This window comes from Silene latifolia, chromosome 11, assembly GCF_048544455.1.
Source record: "Silene latifolia isolate original U9 population chromosome 11, ASM4854445v1, whole genome shotgun sequence".
Lineage (NCBI taxonomy): Eukaryota > Viridiplantae > Streptophyta > Magnoliopsida > Caryophyllales > Caryophyllaceae > Silene > Silene latifolia.
Window position 1 is genome coordinate 93232879 of NC_133536.1, and position 9298 is coordinate 93242176.

Here is a 9298-nt window from a genome sequence, read left to right on the forward strand (position 1 = left end):
GGTAGCGGGCTACGCCCACGTTATTTACGGGTCATACAGAGTGTCTGAGTCGTATTTCCTGCTCACCCGTCAAGGTTCGTTTTCAAAATGCCAAAGATTTCAGAATTTCGAAATTTCAAAAACAATTCCGAAATTTCAAAAACTTCAAATATTCAAAATTTTCAACATGTGCAAATTTCGGGTCGATGACCCAGTCTTTCAAATTCAATTTCAGGTCGACGACGCATCATTCCAACACTTCAACTTCAGACCTTGGGTCGATGGCCCAACTTGCTAAGTGATGTCAAAATTCAAAATTCGGGTCGATGGCCCAATATTCTAAGTGATGACAAATTCGAAATTCGGGTCGATGACCCAATTATTCAAATTTTTCAAATTTAATTTTCGGGTCGATGACTCAATCTTTTGAATGATCCAATTTTAAGATCGATGATCCAAATGTGCTTATGTGATGATTATTGCTAGTACGTTTTTGTGTTTCAAATGTAGCAGGATATGCTTCAACTGGGGGCTCTAAAGTCTTCGACTTTAGAGCCATTGCAAACTGGGGGCTCTGAAGCCGTTGGCTTCAGAGACCGTTATCAAGATGTAAAGGATGACATCCACCAAGAATTTAATTCAATACAAGAGTATGAAATGGAAGAATTCCGTAGCTGAAAGCAAATGATGAAAGCGGCGGCAACCTCCTCGGAAAGTCCCGTCCCATTTGAGCACCTGCCAGCAGATGATAAGTTTTGGGCAAGTGTCAACAGAAGATGAATTTTGGGCACCTGCCAGCAGATGATAAACTTTGGGCAAGTGTCAGCAGTGCCGAACTACGACGCGGGTTTGATTCCGTCAGAAACGGATACGTAGGCGCCTAAGGATAAGGCTCAATCCATCATATATACAACTTTATGGGTCGACGACCAACGACGATAATTTGACAGAACAGAAGCAAGAGTCAATCCCCAGCGAAGTTTCAGGTATGATCTCTTCTTATGGCTGACGAGCTTATATACGCAAGTCTAATGGACTATAAACGACCCGCAGAATCCTCAGGTCAAGAGGGACCTGGGGTATACTTTGACTTTCGCCTTGTCCAAGCCTCAGTCAAAGTGGGGGCTCTGTAGATACCCGTATCCGTCGATATTGGAATTTATAGAGAACCCGACAAACACCCGATGATGATAGGACACATGTATTCTTTAGTTGTCATTGTCATTATTTGGGCTCATTTTACGATGTAGAATGGGCGTCGTCGATGAAATATTTTATTAATTTAAATGATATTTAAATTAAATGTTTTTTTAAAGTGAATTCATTTTATTGTTTTAATTTGAATTTATTTTCTTAAATTTATTTTATTGAAAATAAAATGTATTTTTGATTTGAAAAATCATTCTTAAGTTAATTGATTTGAAAAATCAATTTATATCGTTTATAAATCGTATTTGAAGAACTCGATTTCTACGACGATTTTATACGCGATTTTGAGCTCGTTTTCTACTTGATTTGGGCTCGATTTTCGACGCACTTTCGGCCCAACCTCCTCTCCCTTGACCCATGTTCGATTCTTAGCTGAAGCCTACCCCAAACCCTTCCACAAACCCATCCAATTCCCGTCCCAAACAGTCCATAAACAGCCCGCAAATAACACGGCCTCATCCCCTGTTTTGCGTGCTCAAACCCGAGCCTCAAACCCGCTCCAAACATCACTTAAACCCGTGCCCATTAACCCTAAACCATACCCTAGTATCCTACCCATATTAACTTAGCATAACCACCAAGCAAACCCCTCATACAAACCCTAAAAACCCCACGAAAGCTGCTGGACAGCAGCAGCGAAACAGGGAGCCCGACTGCTTGTTGCTCTATTTTACCCTACTTTAACTCCCTATAAATACCTCCCCTCTACGATACTTTCATTCCTCTAGGTTCTCCATACATACTACCGTCACTCACAAGCATTAAACTCCACAAACAAACCCTAGTTGCCTCTCAAAACCCTCGACAAAACCGAGACATCCAAACTGAGAAACAGTTTGTGTCTCTCTCGAAATACCATTCGTTTCCCCTTCAAACCTCCATTAAAATTCGAGTTTCTTGTTCCTAATTAACCATATAACATCCATCTACATCTTAGATAAATATTCACGAGCCAAATTGACCTTGAGAGTACACGAATCCCCTCGAAAAACAGAGTGTCATACACTCTGTTTTCGCGGCTTTTCCTGTCTGTCCAGTTCTGTTTGTGCTTGTTTTTCGTGCCCAATAACGCAGAACGAGCATGGTTTGTTTTAAGATCTTTGTTCTACTCTCTTTCTAGTTTTCAAAACATCTTTTAAATCTAATTTTCACCGTGAAACGAGAGAGAAATTGCAGTTTGCAAGTTGTTGTCCCGATTTACAAAAAACGTGTTGTTTGCTTTGTTCCTTCGTCGACGACGGCCTCTCGAGATAAAATCTGCCATCGATTACGATCCAAGACGGTGTCAACGATACATGTAGGTTGAGGGTGCATCAAATCCTCCTATTCTCCTTTTTATTTCGTTCTTTTTATGTTTGTTTTTTATTGTTCGTTTTACGTTGTTTATCGTTTTGTTTGTCGTTTGATATCGTTAACTATGAAACTAGTACGAAGTGACAATGTGTCAGGACAGAAGCCATCGCGCCGGAACATGAAACGCAAACTATTTGTTAGTTAAAGAATAAACATTACCAATCCAATCAGACTCTCAAGGGTGAGTAACTAAACTTTTGGTTGCGGCACAACAAACAACTAGCTTTTTTCCCTGGAAACATAAATATTTTAAATCTATGAACTCCTACATTGACAATATAAGATGAGGGCATTCCTGAAAAATGGTCTCTCTTCCTTGCTTAAACAAAAAAAATACAGAAACACATACGTTCAATAAGATACAGCAGACAACAACAATGGAATCAAATCCCTACACTCTTTTGTGATGGTGAGGAGGAAGTTACTACATACCTCTCAGACATTAGAACTTAGAAGAATGTAGAAGATCAATTAAGCTGAGTGTTCCATCAAGGTTCATCATTGTGTCTAATATCAACACTATGTGAAATGGATTTCTGCAACAAGTTCGATAAAAATAACTTAATTATCTCTGAGTGCTGCAAAAATACGGAACAAAAGATAGATTCCCAAGCTTTGCCAGACTCAAGATGTACCAAACCAAAAATCACATATAGATATATCCAGCGAAGGAACTGTTGAGTGTAGCCTATAAAAAAATTTAAGTAGACCAGGCCTGGAGTGTTAGTGTTTGCTTCATTAAGCTTTAGTTAAAGTAAGACTTCTCGTAACATATTGGAAAACTTGAGACGAGGTGGACTGGTATGAAAAATAGAACCTAGAATGAAGAATAACATAGTATAAAGAATAAAACCACCAGCAATGAACGCATCATCAGTTCAGTACTTTTCTTAGGTAATCCGTGCAATAGAGTAACATTCATGACTTCAAGTGGTAGCAAAGGCAGGGTATGAGATCCCGAGGGTAAGTTATAATATGAGGGAGGATCAAAGACCAACAATTGTATAGGTCACTCACTAATTTTAAAAAAGCTCGTGCAAAGTCGCTTCGTAACATCTCCAGCACTCACATTGCACCGAAAAACAACATTTAGAGGAAAAGCATTAATCAAAATACAATTTGTCACTCAAGAAGAAAATCAAAACCCTCGAAATTGTATGATAAACAAAACTGAAATAAAAAAGTATTGAACCTAAACTTAATGCTCTTAAGACCATATGAGAAATAGAGACAAAAGGTAACTAAAAATATTCAAATGCCCTTCCATTTGCACCTCCTTTTGCCAATGTCAGACTTTTAGTCAACAACAAAACCCCATGTGATCCCAATTCAACATTTCTCCCATCTGGCCATTCAGTAATATACTCAAAACCCTATCTTTTCCAAATGAAGCAAACAAGCAAACAATAGAGTTGCAACACCTTTATCATCGTCTTTGATGTTTAAGGCTTTAGGCAAAGATGCGAAATTTAACTGCTTAGAGTTAGAAGATGCTATAGAAGTAAACATTTTCCCCACATTACACACTATACAGCCCTTAAAACACTAAAGTACTCAACAGCAAGTGTGTTAGTGTTAAAGATGCAAACTTTTTTTAGTGATTTTTCAAGAATAAGTAACTTATGGGGTTAATAGGATTTGAGTGGATAGAGTAGAAAGAATAAAGCTTTGACACCAAAACCAATAAACATTCGTTTTAGCACACACCCAGTAATCCACCATTTGAATGTGCTATACCTTCAATTCTTCAAATTGGTGTAATAAAAAAATAGTAACCAGGTCATGTTAGCAAAGGGTTAGTGGAGTAGCCTAATTAAATTTCATTTTATACCACACATATAAAATATAAATGAGGTAGCTCATTCAAAATTATAGCAAAATAAGTAACAAACAAAGATCCTGAATGTTGAAAAGGTTCACACATATGAACTAACACAAAGGAAAGACAAATTTCAATTTGAAAAACCATTGGATAACTCACCTTTCTTTCAATTTTTGGTCATGAGTTCTTCGGCATGGACCTGATACACGGTTCATGTGAAAATATTTTAGGATTAGTGCTTAAAATGACAAGATTGATAAGCATATTCAAATTATATGATAAACAGAATCAATTATACAACAAAAAACAAAATGGGTAAAAGGGGACAAACTGACAATCAAAATGCTAATTAATTAAATGGTAGATGAAGAGTTGGAGAACAAAGATGTTCTCAGCTAAGTTCGAACATGATTTTATACTTGAAGTTGGAGAACAAAGATGTTGGCAATGGAAATTTGACAAGAAAAAAGAAAACCCTAATTTAATTAGCATGTACCAATATCAACCAATACACCAGCAATTCAAACTCAAAGATCAAAATTTTCAATTGAAATAATGAACAATAAATAATACTCGAATTTAGGAACAAAATTAAGGTACAAACCTGAGGAGAAAAGACGCGAAAATGCAGTAGTTGGCAGTATAGTGGCTCGTCGTGGTGCGCGATGGATGGTGGTACGAGATGGACAGTGGCGGCTGGCCGCCTTGGCGACGTGATGGATTTAGAGGGTGTGAGACTGTGAGGGATGGCGGAGAGAGTGAGAAATAATGAAACGAATTAGGGATTTGGAGTTTGTATATTTGACACGGATGATTGAATGAGCGAGTTTTTCTTTTAAATGGTGATAGTCTTATTTGCTGCGTTTTTGAAGAAAACGCCTCATATTGTTCTATTTGCTTTGTTTTTTCAAAAAACGCCTCAAATAACTTCCTGTATTATAAAAAAAAATTAAAATTCAATTTCTATTTGCTGCTGTTTGGCTAAAACGCCTCAAATAAAGAGCCGCAATTTAATGTTTTTCTACTAGTGTTCAGTTCAAAGGTAATTCCACCATCCAATGGTGGAAAAGTGATGCATAATGGCTGAACAGCAAGATTTGGAGCTGTGAGCTCCTTTAATGTGCGGGTCTCTCGGGCCATATTCTCAGTGGTAATAGAAATTTCCGAAGTATCTGAACCAGAGTGTAAATCCTCCTTCGAATCTGGGTGCTCGAAAACAACTAACTGGCTCCCACTGATATGTCTCAACATGAAAAGTGTTCGCTCAATCTCTGAGTTGTAAGGCTCAGTGGATGGTTAGTAGAATGGGTATTATGCATAAATAAAAATAAAACAAAACTAAGACTCTATACTACCAAACACACAAATTAACTATTGCCTACACCGGCAACGGCGCCAAAATTTGGTGAGCCGAAGTCGTATGCTCCCAAAAATAAGTAATAAAGTCCTATTACCTTAACTATATAGTAGAGGTAAGTCGGGTGTCGAATACACAGGGAAGACGATGTAATTAATGTGTAGAAAGTAAAGAGTAGAAGTAACAATAATAGGGGGGTTTTTTGTTGATTGAATAAGGTAATGACTAATAAGACAAAGTAATAAAGATGATTAATTCAGATGATTAAAGGTCTTGGGTCAACAAACATCCACTATCAACAAACTAATTGGTCTTCGATTGTCTTTAATTCAATTACTCTCAAGCACTATATTTCGGAAATACAAGTTTCCCCTTCCTCTTAAGTTTAGTCAACTAACTCGAAACGCGATATTAGAAGACCCTAATTATTGAATAATCTAAGCCAAGCGTCTAGATTTAATCCAACAACAGCATTAACAATCTAAGGAAGCAATAAAGATAACGGTCTTTAACACACGCGGTTAACGATTCGAATTATATGTCTAGTCTCTACTTCGTCCTAATAACGATGAAATGCATACAAATTATTAGGATAAAGTTTGCTACTTTAGTCTAGATTAATTGAACAATTACGGATTCAATTTCTAAACATGCAATAGATTAAAGTGAACAATTACCAATTGATCAGATTAGTAAAAAGAAACAATAATCATAAAATACGAGCAAGAGACATAAACAATACTTGAGAAATAAAAGAAAGAAAGGAACAATCTCACAATTAATTAGTCGATAGCTTCAATTGTTGATCCAAGAAATGGAGGGTTAGCTCCTCATAATTTCTAAGCAAAAGTAATTAGGGTTCAAGAGAGTTTTTCCCCAAATTACACTTATTATTCAATAATAATATGAATGATAATATGAACTTAATACTTAACCTAATAATAATAATATGATACTGCCAATAATAAAAGAGTAACTGAAATTAGAAAACAAAGGACTTCTCATCTCGATCTTGCTGAGACACGGTCGACCCGCGCCACTACCCGCGACCCGCGCTGATCTCTGACCGAAAACGCTGCTTATTAATCTTCCGTCTTTTGATTTGTGAAGGTTGTTGGTCCCAATAAAGACAAGGCCCATGTGACTTGCTTGATAATTATTGGGCTAAGGGGAACATGCCCATGTGCTGTGTTTGCCATAAGTGGCCTATTTAGCTCCTTAGCCTTGTTGCTTCTTCATAGAATTCGGGCCCATGTGCTCTTCATCAACTTCTTGTTATTTATTTGAGCCCAAAATAAAACTTATTTCAACTATGTCTCAGCACCAACCCAAGCACACTCCTATACCTCATTAATCCATATTTCCATCCAATTACTCCACAATTAAATCAATAATCGTGAAATGTGAGATAATGCAATTACACTCCTAAACCTTCGCTTATTCCATATAATAATCACCCAAATAGGCACTCATATACCGTAATAAACCCGTCTCATAAGTCTCCTCACGTAGTTCCCTGAAGAACATCTTCTTTTGGTCTCCTCACGTAGTTTCCTCAAGAACATCTTCTTTTGGTTTCCTTTACGCGAAGAGTTTGTGGCTAAAATCACTCCCACTCTATCTTTAGGAAAAAAATGCCCTTTTTATCCAAAGATAGCTTTTGAGCCACAAAACAACTTAATAGTGATGGAGAAGGAGGAAAAACGTAGTACATATCAACCTAATGGTGATTTAAACGAAACATAGTGAAAGGATAAAATGGACTAGGTGATTTAAATTTTGATAGGGTATCAAATAAGGTTAGCAACGTTCCCTTGTGAGAGTTCATCAACTCAATCATAACTTCATAATTGATCTTTTATATGAAAGTTGTGACATTTGGTCACAATGGCATAAGGAGAATCGAATTCATAGCTTATGGACATATAATGACGCAATTATTATAATTGTCTATTTGATCAATTCAAGTTGATTATCTTATGTTTCTTGATACAAGTAGTCTATGATGACAAAATTTAGAACAAACGATACGATAAAGTAAGTGACTTGGGTTGCAAACTAAGTCACCAATATCCAAAATACAACCATTGTTTAAGGAAACAACCAAATTTCCAAGTCGAACGAGGAAATCAAAATAGTTCTAAAGTTTCAAAATACAACATAAAACTAAAGACAAAACAAAATAAAGCCAAGCATCCACCGATCTAGCATCATGGGCGGCTACATCTAGCTTCCCTCAAGATCTTCTAGGCTTGCTTTTCTTTGCCCTTGTCCTTGCTTAGATGCCTTAATTACAATAAAAAGGGGTAAATATCACAACTTGTATCAAAGTACCAAAGTTGAGATTGAAATAAAAAGATAGGGATAGTAATTTACCTACTGGAATAACTTTTCTAGTTTTGATATCGCCAAGGTACTTAGGACAATTTCTCTTCTAATGTCCAACACCATTACAATAGTGGCATTTGTTCCCGGAAAGGGCACCCTTCTTGGGCTTAGAGGAGCTAGCTTCACAAGCTTTCCCTTTGTTCTTGTACGGAGTTTGCTTCTTTCCCTTGTGACCACCTTTCTTGAAATTCCTCTTGCTCTTTTGATTAATGTTGAGCACATCCTTGGTGGTGCTAGCATTTAGCCCCATGTCCCTCTCGGCTTGCACAAGCATTTTGTGCAATTCATCGAGGGACACTTTCAAGTTTTGCATATTAAAATTCACTCTCAATTGAACATATGCCTTAACCTTCTTTAAGGAATGAAGAATTCGATCATTGATGAGTTCTTCGGGAATCTCTACCTTTTGCTTTTTTAAGGTCTCAACATGCTCCATCAACTTGAGCACATGTGATGTGAATACGAATCATCTTGATGAAATAATTCTCGAAACAAGCGACCAAGACAACCCGAGTCACCAAGCATGGATCGGTTCGAATAAGAGTCGAGGAAAGTGCATGATCACCCGCCAATGGGACGGGTAGAACCGTGTGGAGAACCGTGTGGAGCAAGGATGAACCTCGAAAATGGGCTAGACCAAATGCATTGAATAAGCTCACCTAGTTTTTGTCATAGCCTAGTTTTTACAAAGGTCTTACCTAGTTTTTGGTTTAGTCTTGCCTAGTTCTTCCACATAGCCTAGAATTCACAACAAGGCATTAAAGACTAGCCTTGGGCATCAAGGATTTCGGCCTATATAAGGCTTGTAGTCCTCATTTGTTATGCATCCAATTTGAAGTAAAAAACTTGAGAGTATTCTCTAAAACTTGTCTTGTCTTCTTGTGTTGTTACACGAGTAGTTTGGCTTAAGAGGTCGAAACGCGATTTCGCACCTTGCTTGAACGAGGGACGTGATCCTAAGTTTAAGTCGGATTGTTTGACGAGTATCAAACAATTCACCCATTGGCGTAGCTATAGGTCTAGCTACGACAAATATCCCTTCCTTTTCATTCAAATCTCGCTACGAATATACGGATTGATCGGGTTGCACCTAGTGCATTCGGATCCTTCGTCTATTTGCTAGTACAAGTTAAGACTTCCGCTTGCGATTCACATCAATTGTGGTATCAGAGCTTCGGATCTTGATTTCC